The following is a 20,074-nucleotide window of genomic DNA, read 5'->3' on the forward strand; positions in this document are numbered from 1 at the left end:
TTGTTTGGTGTGGAGCCTCCCGTCAGATTTATTTTTATGGGCGCATCCTGTAAGAGCTTGTTAGGAGCACTGAGGACTGTGGCTTGATTGTGTTCCATTTTGCTGTGTTATTATGTCGGCTATGTTACACTGCGGCCTCCTTGAGAGTTCCTGTATTTTAGCTGCATTAAGGCTATCTATCCTAGTTGTGTTTTTAATTTGGCCCAGCACCTAGGGCTCCGAGAGGCACTATATTAAATCTAACAAAATAAAATACATGTAATGTGACTGTACTGCCTTTGTTTTTTCTTCCCCAAGTTGGAAAGTTCCCCCTCCCCGTCGTCTTCAGTGGAAAGCTGCAGAGCCAGCTTCAGGCTTTCCTTCTCTGAGCTGCAATGAGATCTGGCTCCCTGTTAACGAGCAGCCTTTAGATTCTTCTAAACACGCTGTGACTTGGCCCCTGTTTTCCTTGACTCTGTGCCAAGCCTATTACACGTGTCAGTGTAGCCAGGGAAATGGAAGAATTATGATTTCCATTTGGTGTCTGTGGCTGCTTAGTCTAATTTTCACTGGCTTTGAAATATAGCAATTGCCGTTTGGTTTTGGTTTTCCTTTGCTCTCTCTCAAGCCCCCTCCCCTCTCCCAAATAACACGATAAACCACTCCAGTAAGAACCCCTTTCTTTTTGTAAAATAGGGACTCATTTGTTCTGGGGTGAAATTTCATTACCCAGAGAGTTTTGTTGCAAGGGCGATAATGAGGTTATATCTAATCAGAACACACAGAATGCTTTACCATTAGCGCCGTTTCACTACTTCAGAAGGAGTGTGGTGGGAGTGCGGGGCAGCTGGGAGCCAGGGATACCAAGACATTCCATTGCCATGCTGAGCAGTGTGGACGGTGGGTCGGACAGAGGGTACTCAGAGATGGAGAAGTCTAGCGAATCTATGTGGCATTTGTAATGCACCCATGGCTGTAGGATCTTTGTGCCGCTATCCCACAATTAAATGTAGGGGGAAGGGTAGAGTAGTCCAGCAGGTGTGGAATGATGGCTTTGAAAAGTTGGGGTTCCTGTCTTCCCTGCTGCTGCTCCCAATCTTCCTTCTCCTCAGGGAAAAGGGTGGTCCTACATAGGTGACCTTCTCTGCCCTGCACACAACTCACCCAGAAGGTATAGTTTGTAGAATACTGGGTGGTAGTTTTGAAAGTGTCCATTGTCTACACCAGTGGTTTCCAAACTTTTTTGATCGCGCACCCCTATCAGTAAAAAATTTGAGCACGCAGTCCCTGCCGCGCCAGCTCTACCATTTTTGCCTGACGAAGAAAAAAAAAAAAAAGCATCCCCAAGAATCCTCTTGCGCACCCCACGTTGGAGACCACTGGTCTACACAGCAAAGAAAAACCCGTGGCTGGCCCATGCCAGCTGACCCTGGCACGCAGGGCTGTTTCACTGCTGGGTAGACTTCCAGACTCTGGCTGGAACCTGAGCTCTGGGACCCTCCCAACTTGCAGGGTCCTAAAACCTGGGCTCCAGGCTGAGCCCAGACATCTACACAGCAGTTAAAAAGCCCCGCAGCCTGAGCTCCGAGAGCCCGTGTCAGCTGGCCTAGGCCAGCTGCAGGTGTCTAGTTGCTGTGTAGACACACCCTAAGTGACACAAACACAAAACAGGTCAATCACTCCAATTCTAATCATAAGAATATGCTTCTGCTCCACCAACCCGTTCCACTGAGAGAAAACCTAAGGGGCCCTGACATAACTGGGCACTATGTTCCTTTCAAAATCTTTGCTACATATTTAGATTCTCTCCTGCACGCCATACTCTGGCAGTGCCAAGCGTGGAAAGTCCATGCATCTTTTCTGTTGTGGACTCCTCCAGTGTGAGAGAATCCTCCGTGGCAAAGAGTCCGTATATCTGGCTCCTCCACCATCCTGCTCCTATTCCTAGTTTAGTGGCAGTGTACAAACCAGGGAGGAGTGCAGAGGGGGCAGAACTAGAACATGCTGTGTTCTATTCCTGGCTATTCCTGAGTGACGGATGGGTTCCCTGGGGACCACTGCCAGCTGGTGTTGGTTAGAGCAGCCCCAAGTCTGCTCTAACTTTTGCCTGGATCAGGGCTGTGCAGAGAATCAGGAGTCGTAACAGACTTCCTGATGGCCTCCCTCCTCCCCTCCCGCACATATGCTGCACCCAGTGGATCTGGGCTATAAAAACCAATAGTATGCATCCATCAGGATATTTACATTATAGAACAAGACACGGAGACAAAATTAAGGCTGGGTGGGTGGTGTAATAGCGTGTAATGAAGGATTATATGGCCATGAGGGAACTGGCTACATCTGCCAGCTACAGAAAGGAAAGTGCTATATCATTTATTACCATTTTGCTGCTTGCTGCTGTTATGATTAGCTCATACTTTGTGCAGCTGGGGGGAAAAAAAGTTTCCACGCAACATAAAACTGCCACAGGGTGGCTTTCACCAAATTTGCATGAAAGGGAAGGGGAGAGGAGAACCCACCCTTCTCAACTGACCAGCCTCAAGAGTTTTGCCATAAACCAATTGGCCCCTTATAAGAAAAAGCCGCGTTTGCTCTGACGAGAAAAACAAAACAGCATGACGTTTGAAGGAAATTCTGCAGAACTCACTAAAGTCAGGCAAAAGGGTCAATTGAAATTGCTCAGAAATGTCCATTCCTAGCTGAAACTCACACAGCGCCAGCTCTGGCTCCCTGTTGCCCTTGTTTCAGAGATTCTCTCTCCTCTGCAGCTGCTCCCGACACTGTGTGGGGCTGGTGAAAGGGAGCGATTCTCAAATGACAGAACCTTCCCACCCAGTCCAATCTGCCTGCCAGCCAAGGCCAAGCCAACAGTCCATTTTATTCTCTCACCTACAGGGAAGGGGGAGTGGGTTCAAATTCCTCTGTGTGGATTTATTTGGGGTTTTTTGGGGGTCTTTTCTAATATTTTCCTATTTTTTTAAAATAATGGCTCCAGCATAGGTGTCCTTGCCAAGGGGAATCACAGATCCTGCCATACTAAGAATCCAGCCCCACTATGCTCTGTGTAGTGGGATAAAGACTGTACCGGCAACATGGCTCATATCAACTCTACCCTCCCACAAGCTGCTCCCGACCCTTTGAAATTCCTCCCATCCTGCAGGAAGGGGCTGCTCCTTGGTGTTATTCAGCGGAATTTCCCTCTGACCAACAGGCCCAATCTGAAACGGACAGAAATCAGTCCCCCAAATACCTTGCTTGGTGAGCACTTCCTTCCAGTAGGGGTCAAGTCAAATCAAGCCATTATGTGATTGATCCCTAGTCAGCGTGGTGCTCTGCCCAGCTCTGGTGGTGGCTAAGCCACTACAGCCTCGGCTGACAGAGCTGGCTCTTCTAGACATGGCAGCAGAAGGTCACTGCTTTTAGAACTAGACATCCCAGGTTCCATCCCCCACTCACAACGACCCAATCAGGACACAGCATTAGAATTGCTGCAAATGAATGGAAACCATCTCATTGCAGGGACCATCTCTCTCTGTAAAGCGCCATGCACTCCTATGTCTAGCTATTACTTAGTCCTGCCATGAGTGCCGGGGACTGGACTAGGTGACCTTCCAGTCCTACACACTTCTATGATTTTATGTCACACTACATCCAAGTGTTCATGGAATCTTTGTCATTTGGGCAGGTTGGTCTGCATTCCCTCTCTTTGGTGGCTCTAAGAAATGTACATTACTAAGGAAACCTCTCAGATCTTACTTGAAGATCAATGGAAGTAACATCTGGTTGCCTGCTGGGGGGCTGATTCTGGCTCTTGAGTTTTTTTCTCCCTTATCTTTTTGTAGATCTTTCTTAACGCAGGTGAGCAGTTTCACTTTTGCCAGCTGCAGTCAGGAACCTTTAGATAGCAGCATAAAAACAAAGTTTGATGTAATTTCGGGGAGGAAGAAAGTAAAGGTGCAAAGCAGTGAATGGGCTTGGGAATAGTTCCTTTAAAATTTAATAAAAACTCAGGGTATCTACCTAGTAAGCAGTTAATTTCTATATACCAAGAGGGATGCTGTAGTGGGTGAAACAATTCAGGTAATTTATACCATACCCATACGGCAGTGTTTCCCAAGGTATGGGGAACTCTCCCCTCACCCCCAAGGCACAAAAAAGACTACCGAGGGAGATGTAAATAGACGTTTCAATCGGTCTCCTGAGTTTCAGCTGTCAATTTAAAAAAAAGGGTAAGTCCCCAGCTGTTACGACTGTGAAGAAAATATGATGCAAATATAACCAGTACGGAGGCATCTTGCCTGAATTTGCAGAGTACCTGAAACAATAGCTCTGAGTGTGAACTGCCCGAATCATTTCATGGTGCTAACTCAGATGCCAATGATAATACTGTAAATGTCGCCATTGTTAACTATTATACTGATCATCAAAGCCTGTGAGAGGAGAGGAAGTTTCATATTATGATGATCTATGCCTGTGTTTCTCAAAGTGTGTTTGTGTGGGAGGGGGGAGGGGTGGAAAGACTGGGGGGGGGGGGGCAGAAGATTTATAAGCCTATAATGCACACCATGGTTGAAGGAAGGTGTGTTTGTTTTCATCTTGCTGAAAAGAGGCTCAGCTGTCACAAGTTTGGAAACCATTAGTGTAAGGAGAGATTTCTAGGGGGAATACTGTATTGTCAACCCAAGCTTTCAAAAAAAATCATAAGTCAGGCCCTCCAAACCAAACCATGCTAGGTTTAAAAATGAGGTTTTAAAAAATAATCTGTGTCGGGGTCTTTTCATTCGCCTGCTGCATTTTGAATTTCTCAATATATGATAGCTAGAAACTTACTTTAAAACAAACGAACAAATAAATAATTAGCTACAATTCTCACATCATAAAAGGTCTCCAAGAACCAGGGCCTTAAGAAAATCACCAAGAGACCACACGATAAAATGGTGAGTGTTGGTGATGCTGGGAATTCTAGTTTGCATGAATACTCCCCCTCCCCCCCCCCCCCCGGTCACAAGGAGCAATATTAGGCTCTAGATTAAGTTTAGAGCTGTTATTCATGCAAAAGAAGCCTATGGCAATGGGTGGTATCAGGATTTGTGGAGGGTGTATGAAACAAGATGCACTAGAGAATCTACTAGAGCTGTTTCTTCAGCTCGGCAGGGTACACCATTACATGGATGTCCTGTGTCCCACGCTCCTACTTCTGTCTGTGACTAAGCACGTCTACAATGATGCTATGGCTACACTTAAACTGCTACAGAAGCACAGCTACAGCGCTTCAGCTGTGCCCCTGTAGCCTTCAGTGTAGACATCACTGCGGCAAGTAGAGCAGTTCTCCCATTGCTGTAGTTAATTCACCTCCCTAAGAAGCGGTAGCTAGGTCAACACAAGAATTCCCCTATCAACCTACTGCTGTCTACACAAACTGTTAGGTTGGCTTAACTACATCACTCAAGGGTATGAATCGACCTAGCTTTTTAACATAGACCTGGCCTTAGAAACTTTGGCTGATACAAGTCACATCAGCGTAAAGTCGCCAAAGTCAGTGCATCGCTCATGCGCATGCATACTTGGCTTCTTGCGTCAACGCTTCATGTATTCACCAGGAGTGCTTGGTCAATGCAAAATGCTGTGCACTATGGGTAGGTATCCTAGTGTGCCACTCACCACCCTCTAGCGCAATGCCTTCTGGGCAATTTTTGCAGGGCATGGGGGGGCACATATGAACCACATGGGAGAGGGGCTGGGAGCAAGGGTCACGTTCTCATCATGCAACTTTCTCCATCCCATAATACCATACCTATCCCATAAATTTTGTGCCATTTAAAAAAAAAAATCCCACAAACTCACATGGCACTACTTGCTGTCCACTATCTTTGACAGAAGTATGGTGCCCACACAGCTCAGCACCATTTTCATGCATATGGCAAATGCAGGACAAATGATCCTTTCATATTTGCAGAGCCGCAGAAAGCAAACGGGGGAAATGACTGTTTCTTTGAGGTCAGCTTGCTAAGGGACATAAAAAAACAATCCAAGGTTGTTGCTGGTGTTCACAAAGCAACTGCAGGCAGCGGAGTCACACTTCTGGGTCTGAGAAATGAGCACTGACTGGTGGGATCCCTTGGTAATGTGGGTTTGGGACGATGAGCAGTGGGTTCAGAACTTTCAGATGTGAAAGGCCACCTTACTGGAGCTGTGTGCCCAGCTCATGCCAGCCCTCCAGTGCAAGGACACCAGAATGAGAGCTGCATTGACCGTTGAGAAGCAAGGGGTGATCGCGCCATGGAAGCTTGCAGTGCAGGATTGCGGCCAGTCAGTGGGAAATCATTTTGAAGTTGAAAAATCCACAGTAGGGGCATTAATTGTCTCCTGCTGTGCAGGACTGGAACTCTAGGCAGTGTGCAGGACATAGTGGATGGGTTTGCAGCAATGGAGTTCCTGAACTGCAGGGGAACACATGCCTCGTTTGGCACAAGCCCATCCTGCCACAGAGTACATCAACAGAAAGGGCTACTTTTCTATGGTTACACAAGCATTGGTGGATCACCGGGGACCCTTCACTGATGTCAATGTGGGCTGATCAGGGAAGGGGCATAATGCTTGCATCTGTAAGAACTCAGGACTGTTCAGAAAGCTGCAAGCAGGGACATTTTTTTCTAGATAGGAAGATTACCACTGGTGGTGTTGAAATGCAAACAGTGATCCTTGGGGATCCAACCTACCTCTTGTTCCCCTTGCTCATGAAGCTGTACACTGGCCAGGAAAGATTCTACTGTTTCATCAGGTGCAAAATGGCATTGGAATGTGCTTTTGGTAGACTGAAGGGACGCTGGCGATGTTTACTCACTAATTAGATTTCAGTGACAAAAATATCCCAATAGTTCTAGCTACCTGTTGTGTCCTGCATAATATCTGTGAGCCAAAGTGGGGAAAATTTCTGCAAGAGTGGAGGAGGAGCGGATGTCTGCTGACTTTTAACAGCCAGACACAAAGGCCATTAGAAGATCTCCATGCAGTGCTATGCAGCTAGGGGAGGCCTTGAAAGAGCACTTAAATGGCCAGCCACAGTAATGTGCTGTGCTGTACAGTGTTCTACCTGGCCCTGAAGTTTTGGGGGTTGTTAGGATTTATGTGATGCTTGGTGTACGTGTATGAATATCTCACTGTCTCTTAATGCACCTATGAATTACACAGTACTTGCTGTACATTTGTAATTATTATACTGTGTTTTTCATTGAACCTACAAGCTCTGTGGTCCTGTTGCATTACAAGTAATGTGTGCTTTGAGTAGCACTAAACATTCTGTGATGTCTGTTAAGATAAATTTATTTCTGAAAAAATAAAAATTATTGTATACCAAAACCAGTGCAAAATAATAATATGTGATTAAAAAAAGAATACAGTGCAAACATATACAATACATTAATAGAACAGAACTTAAACAGAACCATTGAAAACCTGTGTGTCCATTTCAATCTATTTCTGCCAAACATACACCAACCACGGTCAGTGTATGTGAAGCTGCGGTTGTGTCCTTACTGTCCCCTAGCATGGAGTGGTGGTGTAGGAATGTGTGCAGGTGTTCCGCACATGTGGAGGAGGGAATCCCTAAAGGCTGCAGTGGCAGCTGCTACAGATAAAACAGACAGATGTATCATTGTATTTATAGTCACAGCTGAAAACAAAAGAAGTTTCAGAACTCCTTTCCCACAAGAGTTTTACATAGGACATGCTTGACACCTCGGCTTTGGGGTGCTTTCCAGCTGCAGCCATGGGGAGTCTGGCCCAGCCGAGATGGGGGTGGGGGAATGAGGAGGGAATTGTTTTGTTTTGTAAAACAATGAAATTGAGGCCCATGTCCGTTGATATGACAATGAATACTGGCACCATTTTCCACAAGCAGTGGTGATTTTTAGCTGATATCTCACTCCTGAAGGCAACAAAGGCACAGAGAGCACAGCTGCTGCTGCTGTCCTGAAGCTGCCCAGGCCCATATGCTGCTTGCCTGTTTAGTGCAATGGCGCCAGCTGAACTCATAGCAGAGTGGCATGGGAAAGTGTCCTGCCATAGAGAAAGAAATAAGGCTGCAGTCCCTAGAAACCATGGGGAGAGGATTGCAGACTCTCTCTACAAAAGTTTAATCGAGATCTCTCATGGAAGATACAAGGGACATCCCTGTGTACGCAAAGCACCTGCTCCATCTGGCCCCCCCTTGCCTCCCTACAGGGGATTGAAAAACAGATAACTCTACCTCTGTTGCACAGCTACCTCTTCTCATATGAGTAAAACAATGAAAAGTTGATACCTGTGTCCTGCTAACTTGGGGATGGGCCAGGTGCCGTCTTTACATTTAAACATTGTAAGGGAAAATTCATGCATGCACTTACCCATGGTTCCTTCCCCTGAATTGGCCTCATCTGTGCTTGGCTGGTGAGACTAGCTAGACAGCAGTGGAGTCTCTAACAGGTCCTGGCACATAGCATAGCTGGATCTCCCCCTGCCCTGCATGTCCCTCCTCCTCTTCCTCTTTCTAGTCCCACCAGCCAAGCATGGACAAGGCCAATCCAGGGGAAGTAACCTTGGGTAAGTGCATGCATTTTCCCTTACAATGTTTAAATGTAAAGATAGCACCTGGTCCATCCCCAAGTAGCAGGACACCGGTATCGATGTTTCATTGTTTTACTCAGTGTTCACAGCAGGTGTCTCTGTCTCAGGCTCCTCGGAAGCATCCATAGTGCCCTGTGGGGTGCTCATGGGGTCTCAAACAAGTATGGCATGCAGCTCGTAGTAGAAGCAGAAGGTCTGTGGCTCAGTACCATATCAACTGTTGGCCTCCCTGGCCTCGTGGTATGCCTGCTGCAGTTCCTTCACATTCACATGGGACTGCTGCTGAACCCTGTCACACCCTTTGCCTGCATCCCCTGTGCAATCTGCTCATAGATGTCCATGTTTCTACAACTGGTCTGTAGCTGTGCCTACACAGTCTCATCTCCCCACAGGCCTAGGAGATACAATATCCCCGTCTACTCAGGGCAGGAGCGTGTCTAGTGTGCGGAGCCAGGATGGACAGTTACATGCAACAAGGTGTTCTCGCCAAGGTGGATGATCAGGAAAAGGCATTTCAAACATATATGGGGATTTTAAAGGGGGATGGCTTCCAGTCTCTGTGACCCCTAGGCAATGGAGTTCACAGAGGTGACCAGAGCAGTCACTGTCAGATGGGACAGCTGCTGGAGGACTGTCAGGTTGACATAGGTCACACAGAGTCTAAACTTGCACTACCTTGACCACAGCATGGTAGCCATGGCTGAACGTTGTTTGGGGAGGTGTGTGTTATTGCATTGCTGTTACAGGGCGCTCATGTCAGCAGGAGACAATTTGAGCACAGACCCCTGCACAACTAGGTCAACACAAGGAGACTTATTTCGACCCAACTCTGTAGTGTAGACCAGGCCTTAGTCTATAACTAGCATGTTTGCCTCTGTATTTAATGAAGTGATGGGTAGAAAGATCCCAGCAATACCCCTTTCACACAGAGTTGAGTGGAATATCAGGATTATTGCCCTAGATACAGAACTACGAGTTTTCTGGAGTTTTAAAATTAAATGGATGTTGCTACAGGAAGAGTTGGTGCAGAGAGACTGACTCACAGGCTCTCTCTCACTTATTACAAACACAAATCTTGGATGCAGCTGTCCAATTTTCTCTAGGCAGGGATAGGCTTAAATCTTTACTGCAATTTGGTTCACATGATGCAGGGCCTTCTTCCACTTCGGCCTATAATTGATCAGAAATCAAACCTTAGTGCAGTCAAGAGACTAGTTTAGAAGCATTTAAGACTTTTCCTTCTAAGAGATGAGAGAAAGTGAAAATGGGAGGGCTTGCCAGGTTATAGTCAGCACTACACTCTGCACACCTCGTGGTAGGTATTCATCTCCAGATGATTCCCCGAACAAGCATTAACTACTTGAGAGATCAACATACACCATTATGGTCATTTGTTACATGTCCAGTTAAATCAGGTCCTTAAAGGTGAAGTTAAATGCTTTTTAACTGTAGGTAGGGTACTCCCCTATGTTTCAAGGAAAAAGGACAACGATGGGAAAAATCCAGGATGAAGCTTATTTTTGTGGGACATCACCCTACAGTGCCTTGTTCATGGTATAAAATACTTGTGTCACAGTGTATGATCCTTTGCACAATTGGTGCTAAAACACAAAACAGAGAGTGACCTACATTAACTATAGAGGTTGGGTTACATTACATCAGGCACCAAGTAAGGGTCAATCCTTCAAGCATGGGGTGGAGATGTCGTTTAGCAGCTGAGAGCACAACAAGCAACTAAACAATGAGTGGAGCTGCATTCCCTGCCTCTCCTTGCACCACTGTCCCTCTAGGTGTCAGTGGATGTCCCTAATGGTAACCAAACGTAGCTCCTGGGTCTTGGAAGGTATATAGAGGAGAAATAGACTGTAGGTGTATGTAAATATATTATATATAAAGCTTTTCATGACTTTTTTTAAAAGGCAATTTTTGCTCAGTCATGGACCTCAGTCTGTTGCTGCCTTCTTCTATACCAGTTGCCCCACTTGTTCTGGGAGGTGCCTAGCGGTGTCCCAATATGTCCTGGGAAATCTCATATGACCCAGTTTGTGGTGGCGGTTTTGGCCCTGTTATTGCATGTGCATCTTGGAATCAGAAACCTGAAGTCATGACACACATTCAGTCTAATAATGGAGAGCCTCAGATGAGATGTCACATGTTGCCACAACATGGGGGAATCCATTTTTGTCCCATGTGTACTTGGGACCTCACATCCCAAACACTCCTCCTTTAGAGGTGGCCTATGCCTCCATGGAATGCCAGCAATGCATTCAGTTTGCCTTCCAAACTTGTCCATCTTTTCAAACTTCATTTACTAACTTCATTCCACCATCCTGCTCAATGGAGAGCTCAGTCTTCTTTCTCTGTTCATTTCTGTTTCCTGTTGTGAGACACCGAATTAAGTCCCAATGTTTCCTCACTTCAGAAAATTGATGATGATGATGCAGTAGTTATAAAATCTCAACCTTGTGATATATTTCATATCCAATATATGGCACCTATCTGCATAGTGGATAGTCACATCAAACCTCTCTTAGATTTCAAGTATTATTTAAGATAAATATTAAGGGTCTCTCTTTCATTGTGCCCCCGATCTCACTACTGCCTTGTCTCCAATATTGTTCCCTGTGCCCCTCTCAACTACCACAGTAACAAAAAGTTAAACGAACAACAACAACCACCCCAAACTAACCCACTTTCTTGAAGTGAATTTGCTGAGTAACTGACTAACAAAAACTGGGTAACCAGGTAACAGTCAAGTTTCAGGTGGTTTCACTTTCTGGGCAAAATCTGTTTCTGCAGCCAAGGTTGTTTACGGAGTATGGTGTCATTTACCAAAGAAATGAATTTAGACCCAGGAATGAGCAGAATATATCTTTGCAACAGCATCTCCCCTAATAGCACCATTAAGGGTCTGAACTAGAACAGAGCTGCTGCAATGTGTTCAAAATATTATCCACTTCCTGAAAATCACAAAGCCGATCGAAACACTTTCCAATCCTCATAACTCTTCACAGCTTTTTTTTTTTTTTTTTTTTTTTTCCTTTCTTTCTTTCACAAAACAATATGGGGTTTTCTTGGTTGAGCTGGAAAAAAAAGAGTAGAAACTTTCTCTGCTTATAAGGACACTTTGGATCATTACACGGCTGTCAGCTGAAAATCATAATGGTAATTTAGAACAGCAAAGCACTGACCTAACTAATTAACCCTCACTGCATCCATTTTGGTAGGTAAGTATCCTCAGCACCATCATTTTACAGATGAGGAAATAGAAGCATAGAAAGGGTGAACTATTGGCCCAAAGCCACACAGCAATTCAGTGGTAAAACTGGGATTAACCCAGGACGTGTTGGCTGCCAGTCTGGTGGTGAGACTTTTAGAGATCACCCTGGCCCTCAGAAAAAAAGAGCAATGGACGTGCTCAATGTGCAGAACCACATTGAAAATGCTTTTGGACACCAGATAAACTAGACAAAATGGAGAAGGGGGGGGATGGATAGAGAGATACAAACAGAGCATTTTATTTCCAAGTCATAAGCTTGATTCCCAGATAGGTTGATTTGATAGCAACCCAAAACTATTACTAGCTAACAACTGTTTGGTGGCCTATATGAAACAAATTGGTGATCATGGTTTTACATGGAATGGGGATTGAACTGTCCAGTCATTATTGCTGAGAAAATAATTCAGAGTGGTTTATATATAATATACTCAGTGAGTGCAGGATTTTCCTGCTTGCAGAAAGTCAGGGCTTGAGTTGAGAGGGACACAGTGGGGTACAACATATCACCAACCTCTCCTAAGCGGAGATCCTATGCTCCAAAATCCCAGCCTTCATTTTTAGAAGACCTTAGCCCTTATAGATGTGAAGAAAACTTTCAGAATTTGACCCAAGCATTGTTGATGCAATGATGCCAGCGTTATTTAGCAGAGAATTTGAAACAATCATCCTGAGAGGGATTAACTATACCTTTTCATCTCAATAGGGCATTAACCCAGATGCCCAATGACCACAATTTCCCTGTCAATTTCACTATTGATCAAAGCTAAGAAAGGAGAGAGAAGGGAGCCTATTATGCACATCTGCATTATTTATTGTGGGTGATGTCTCATTTTTGTACCAGAAGAGGGTTACAATGGGAGATACCACTATTTATCTCCCCCCCCCCCCCCCCATCAAGAAGCCAAGTGAAACTAAACAGTGGGGCATCTGAGCTTCACTGAGCGGTAGATGAACCGAGACCAGGGGTGTTTCCAAATTCTGTCACGAGGAATGTGTGTGCAGGATCATGATTTCCTCTGTTTGACTTTATTAGAGCTGGTCTGAAAAACTTTGACTGAACCATTTTCCATTGGAAAATGTAGTTTCATCAAACTGCTTCACAAAATCATGTCAATTTCACTGAAGTTATGGTTCAGAGAAAAAAAGGGAAGAAGTTCTGACAATGTGGAAATATCCAATTTTTCTTTATTTTTTTAATAAAATAAAGTTAAAACCAAAATGCAATTTCAACCAAAACAAATTTCCCCCAGAATTTTCTTTTGAAATTTCTGGGTTTCATTTCTAATCAGAACAAAAATAAATTTCAAAATCTCAAAATCCTCATGAAATTGAATTTCCCTTCTCCACACAGCTCTACAATTTACCCAATGATATTGTGGGTGAGTTTGTTTACTCTATGGATTCATCATAAACAGTTTGTTGCAAGTAGTTGATGCTTGACTTTTGGAACTCAAGCCATCTTTGATAGCTGTAATTGGTCACATAAATTACATGGCATTGTTTCTGTTTTCTGAGTGGATGAATGTAACTCTTATAATTGGGGAAGGGGTTGAAGAAGCTGTGCTAAGGAGAGGTGGACAATAAACAAGACTGAAGAAATAAAGACAATTTTAAACCTCGCCTTTTATATGCTGCAGAGGCCTTGTCTGAGTCACAGTTTTTAGAAAGCCAGGCTACTATAAGGGTACGTCTTCACTTACATCCGGGTCCGGATGTAAGCAATCGGTTTTCTGAGTTCGATTTATCGCGTCTGGTTAAGACGCAATAAATCGATCCCGGATTGATCCCGGAAGTGCCCCGGATCGATCCCGGAAGTGCTCGCCGTCGACGCTGGTACTCCAGCTCGGCGAGCGGAGTACGCAGCATCGACGGGGGAGCCTTCCTGCCGCGTCTGGACCGCGGTAACTTCGGACTAAGGTCCTTCGAATTCAGCTACGTTATTAACGTAGCTGAATTTGCGTACCTTAGTCCGAAGTGGGGGGGGTTAGTGTAGACCAGGCCCAAGTTTACTGGCTAGATGAAGAGTTTAATGCTCTCTTGTCACATTCACACTGAATAATTGTGTGCACACATGGTCCTAGGTGCCAAAAAGAACAACAGACCCTTTTCAAGGCCCTTTGACTATCTCTGTTCCAGGGCTCAATGGTTTAGAGTACCTTGAGTTCCTGCTGTGTTAAGTGTCCCATCTCCCTTCATGCAGTAGTGTCCCATATCTCTTAATACAGCATACTGGGTGCTTGTAACTGGGTCACCGACAATTACGTGCCATGTTCTAACTGACCTATAATTTTAAAATTTGACGTTTCTGTCTGAAGTCAAATAGCCCTCAGCCTAATATATTTTCTTTGTAAATTGTTAATTTCTTTTGACAGGCGCTCGTGCTGAGTGCAAGGCTTTCATTTTGGAGCAATTAAGATAATCTGAAGACATCAGTTGTACTTATGAGCTTTTGCCCCCAGATAATTATTGAAGATGTGGGTGCACTGGAAGACACTAATTTTGATAGCTATGTTCACCCAAAGAGTGGACAGCTGTCAAATATATTATGTCTGTACTAGTCATTAGCACACAATGAAGTAGTCACAGCATAGGATGAAGAAATGCGTCTCAGACACATTTAGGCCCCAGGCACACACAAGGTTAGTCATCACAACAGGCATCAGAATAGGTTAGTCATCACAACCTGCCACTTCCACTACTCATGAAAACTCTGATGTCAACACCACGAAAAGGAAGTGGACAAAAAGAAGCACTGGAATGGGTTACCTAGGGAGATGGTGGAATCTCCATCCTTAGAGGTTTTTAAGGCTCGGCTTGACAAAGCCCTGGCTGGGATGATTTAGTTGGGGTTGGTCCTGCTTTGAGCAGGGGGTTGGACTAGATTACCCCCTGAAGTCTCTTCCGACCCTAATCATCTATGATTCTATGAAATTGGAAAGGGTTCAGAAAAGAGCTGCAAGACAGATTCAGTGAATGGAAAGACTGCCTTACATGAGAGGTTTATGCAGCTCAATGTATTTATCTTATCAAATACAAGGTTAAAAGCCGGCCTGGTCACACTCTGCAACTACGTAATATGGGGAGAACATTTCTGGTTGTAGAGGGCTCTTGAATCTAGAAGATTAAAGGGATAACAACATCCAGTGGCAGGAAGCTGAAGCTAGACAAGTGCTAGGGTGACCAGATGTCGTGATTTTATAGGGACAGTCCCGGTATTTGGGGCTTAGTGTGATATAGGTGCCTATTACCCCCCGTCCCGATTTTTCATACTTGCTGTCTGGTCACCCTAAAAAGTGTGGACTGGAAATGAAGTACCTATGTTTAACAATGAGATTAATTAGCCATTGGAATAACTCACCAAAGGATGTTGGGGGTTCTCCAACACTTGAAGTCAGGACTGGAAATATTAGTTCTGCTCTAGCTAAGCTAGAAGCTATGGGCTTGATGCAAGAATGTCTGGGTGAAATGCTATGGCCTGGGTTATGCAAGAGGTCAGGCTAGATGACCACAATGGTCCCTTCGGGCCTTCAAATCTATGAGTCTACTTGTGATCTACAAATTCACTTTCATCAAGCGTTCATGTAAGCAAACTATGAACTTTCTAATGGGTCTGAACACAAAAGGGAATAGAGCCAAAATGAGTTCCTTTCTAAAGATGGCCAAACACTTGTAGATTTTTTGCAGTATTTCTCAAGTTCTAGTAATCACTGATGTTACAGTTTCCTCTCCCACCTACAGAGCTGGTCCATCCAGTGCATTGAAATATGGCTGGGTGTGAAAAGCTTGTACTGCCACAGTTCTGGCTGAAGCTATTCAGTGGCTAGAGAAGGCTTCAGGGTCCAGAGCTGCCAGTCCGCCAAGCAGTGGCCATTGTCTGGAGTTCGCTGCTCAGTTTCCCTGCTCTGGATCCTTTGGTTTGACCTTGTGACCTGCATCCCCATCCCTGTTTTAACTTTTTTGTCCCCCTGTGATCTGTTGATTTCTGGGGTCCATGACCCCTCCATCCCCTGAGCGGGCGGGCCTTGTGTTGCTTTTATGGATTCTGCCCAGGTAACATAATTGGGATTGGTGGCAGTTACCGCAAGGCAAAGCTGTCTTTAAATGTTTTTCTTTAATGGTAGGCAAATGTAAATTAAGGCCTGCATTCCTCTGAGGTAGTTTTATTATAAATGTGATACTAGAAGGAGCTGCATCTAAGGAAACAGTCACCTTTTTTTAAAATGTAGAGAAATTAAGACTTCAGTCAGTGACAATAAAATATTCCAAGTATGGCCCAGCCCTCCCACTCAGTTCCAGTCTTTGAACTAAATAGGGTGCTGTGCTTCTTTCAATGACCCCCCCCCCCCAGCACTCCTGTTGGCTTTCTGCTCAGCTAGGTAACATTTTGAGGGGGAGGGGGAAATGCAATTTTTCATCCAAAAAATGTAAATGAAACATTTTCATTCCACTCATATATGCAACCTATCATATGCAGCCAGGAGTTCACGTTGATGTATCTCACCTCCTCCTTCACACAACCTTCCTATTATTTGTAACACCCACTCATTACACCTTGGCTTAAACTGAACTGGGCAAGGACCTTATCTTACTATGTTTATATAACACTTAGAACCATGTGACCTCCACTGTGACTGGGGTCTTCCCGCACTGCCATAATACAAAGTTTAAATAATGTTTGGATTGTGATTACATGGTATCTGCATAGGGGATAACCAAGTTATTTGTGCCCTCTGTAATAAAGTCATTCAGACTATTCCTTTTCATTCCCAGCAATCGCTTTTGGTTGGAAGCCTTTCTGTCCTGTTAAGCCGATTAAAGAAACGCTTCCCTTCTGCTTTGATTTTTCCACAAATTCCTCTGTGCTTATGCCCTTTTCCTTTGGCTGCCCTCACTCTCACTTCTCCACACTACCCCCTTCACCCTCATTTGGTCTCTATTATTTGTATGATCGTAGCACCTAGGAGCCATCACATCAGTCATCAATGTCCTTTTTTCCATTTGGATTTTCTTATTCTGAAGATGGTACATTGCCACTGATGTATATTATAGAAGCCAGCTGAAAACCTGCAAAGAGAAACCACCCAAATAAAACAGAGATGAAAGGTAATGGCCAGCATGTTTGATTTATTGGAAAGGAAACCTGCAGTAATTTTTCTCACCTTTCTTCACAACTCACAAGCTCCCTTCTCCTTGTTGAATTTTTAAAGCAATAAGAGATGGTGAGACAACGGAGCTCTTACAACTTTGTTGGTCAGAGTAACGTACAAATAAAGAAAACATGGCCTCCTGCATAATTGATGAGATTTTAATGGACAATTAATAATTAATGCTTCAACACATAACTTTTCATTGGGGTTTGAGTCAGCATGAGAGAGAGAGACACACACACAGGGGGTTAGCGGCTCAATAATGCAAGTGGACATGTTCTTCAGCATGAAGATTAGCTCTTTTCCATGTGTTTAGGTTTCCAGAGGTCGGGCATGAACCAGCTGTGGTGAAGAACACAGCCTTCCAGTTTTACTATCAAGCTTAGGGGCAGACTGAGACTTAACAGGTCCAGCAAAATTGCCAGGTCCCTCAATGCAGTCACGTGTTTCTCGTTGGACACACATGGATGTGTAAACTTACATGTACAGTGTTGTCAGGGCTTTGTGCATTCTACATTTCTATAGACACAGAATTTCCCTTGGAATCTATTGTTTGGTGAATCATGCTCCAGAATCTAAGTGCGTACATATAATTTCGAGCACTTTAATGCGTATAAAAATATTTAAAACCACCAATCAAGTGTAAACCAGAGCGGTGTAGTGTTGCCTCTTCAGTCATCCTGAAACAAGAACTCAGATGTGTGAACTGCCCGGTTCATGTCAGTTGATTGCTAATTCTGAAACCTAAAGATGACCATTTCATTGCCACCATTGTTAACTATTTCACTGCTGAACATTTAAGTAGAAACATCCAAGTAATGTATTTATCCCGCAGTAATGAACTGTGGCTCACATCTCCTTTGGTGCCAAAAGGCCCAATTTCCCCCTACTCAGCTGCAAAATCTCTAACATTCCTCCCAATAGTGCATAATTCCTAATAGAAGCTAGCAAAACAAAAATTTGCAGCGTAGTGAGTGGTGGGACAGCAAAAAAACTGAATTTAATGTTAAAATAAGTATCACAGGCTATTGTATTGAGTGTATTTTTCATTCTCATATTTAATTCATTAAATCCATTATTTTTTAATATAAGTTAACCTCACATAGAATTTCTTATCTACTGCATAAGAGCATTGCATGCACTCCAGGTAACCTTGCCACAGCATTTAGCTCCAGTTTGTCACTGTGTGCACAGGGCTGGAGATTATACAGTGATTTATGTATGTAATACAGACATTAAAATCTGGACATTTGACTATACTATTTAGCAGTTATTTCTATAAAAGAAGCGCTATTCTTCTATTTCCTTTGATTTGTCTCTTTCCTTCCTTTACTGAGTTTAACCTTTCCCTCCAATGTATATCTGCTACATCTGTTCCTCCATCATTTTCATTTTCTTTTCTCCCCTCATTTTATTGTTTTATGTTCAATACAGATTATACTTTTCAGTTATTTTTCCTAAAGGACATCATTGTTCTCTCTTCTTCAAGACACTTTCTAATTCAGCCTCTCCCCTTTGTTTCTTCCCCCCTTCCATATTTTCCTCACTCTCCTGTACATTTGTTTCTTCCCTCTCTGCTTTTCCCCCTTTTTTCCTCCTCCTGTGCTCTTTTAGTCTCATTGAGCCCGTTAAGCATCTACCTATGCATTTATAAGGCACCCGTCACCCTAGCATGTAGGTGCTAAATATGCTATTGGTAGTATTATTTGTATGTCCAGGATAGATAACTGTAACATGCCCATCCATAATATTAGTGCCTGGAGCATTAGGCACAGGTAGATGCCATCATCCATCCTTGAATACAGGTGTGATTGTCGCAGTAGAAAATATGAAGTGAAGAGCTGTGCAGAATCCCTCTGGACGGAAAAGTACAGAGGCCTCAGGTGTAGTAAACGTAAGAGGGATTTTTAATTTAGGATGCCTGGGGCACACACCCTGTAAGTTCCCTAGCTCACAGACTGAAGACCACCTCTTGTGCAGGACAGTGTCACCACACAGGACCCACCTAAATCCTGGCCTGGATTCAGGTCTCATGGAATGGATTCTCCACTGTGATCAAGATAAGGTACAGCCGAGAACTGCCCACATACAGTAGAAAACTAGACAAGTACCGAATGTGTCAATTATAATAGAAATTCTCACGTTCTCATGGTGTGGACCACATCTTGTTAGAGAGACTGTCTCCTGTACCACCTTCCTCCTGCTCATTTGTGACTCAGCGGTTTCCCTCTTCCCTTCCCATTTCCAAACACAGACCACCGGTCCCCCCAGTCAAAGTTGTATAACATGCCTGTGGTGACTCCAATACTGGTCATTATTGTTCTCACTGAGCTAGTACCTTGTGACCAGACAGCGTTTCAGAGAAATTACCAGACTGCATCAGATCCACAGTCCATCTTGTCCAGCACCCTTAGCCCAACAGAGGATAGCACCGGATGTTTCAGAGAAAGCTGCAAGAACCCTGCAGCAGGCAGATGAGTGGGGAATCTGCCCTCCATGAAGGACTCACCCTGATCCCTGATGGTTAGAAATTGGTTTAAGCCCTGAAGTATGAGGCTTAGTATCCCTGTCCCTTCTTTTAAAAAAAATCATTAACTGTTATAACTCTGGATGCATTCGGAAGCTCTTTGAAATGGCTGATTCTGCACTATAGATAGACCCACTGCAAGGAGCATGCTGGATTAATGCACATTCAGCTCTGTGCAATTCCCATTTCTCCGTACACCAATTAGGGTTGCCTGTTGATAATGTTTAGTAAGGCGACATGCATTCGAGAACCACACAGATTTGCTGCTACCATTCCCTTGTAGATGAGAAACTGCAATTTCTTCTTCTTCACTCCGGGCCCTGGCAAGGAGTCAGCTGCAGGCCTGGAGGTGAATATGGAAAGTAAGAAGGGAGCTAATTAGCAATCCTTTGACAGAACACTAGAGGGAGAAACAGAAGGACTGGGAGCTGTTATGTATTTGTTGCTAGCGCGTTGCTTCTCTGACTTAAAAAGTGGTTCTGAGGAGAAAGCTGCTGGATGCACAAGGCCCCCTGCCCCCTCCTCACTGGGATAGGT

Source organism: Emys orbicularis, chromosome 1, assembly GCF_028017835.1.
Source record: "Emys orbicularis isolate rEmyOrb1 chromosome 1, rEmyOrb1.hap1, whole genome shotgun sequence".
Lineage (NCBI taxonomy): Eukaryota > Metazoa > Chordata > Testudines > Emydidae > Emys > Emys orbicularis.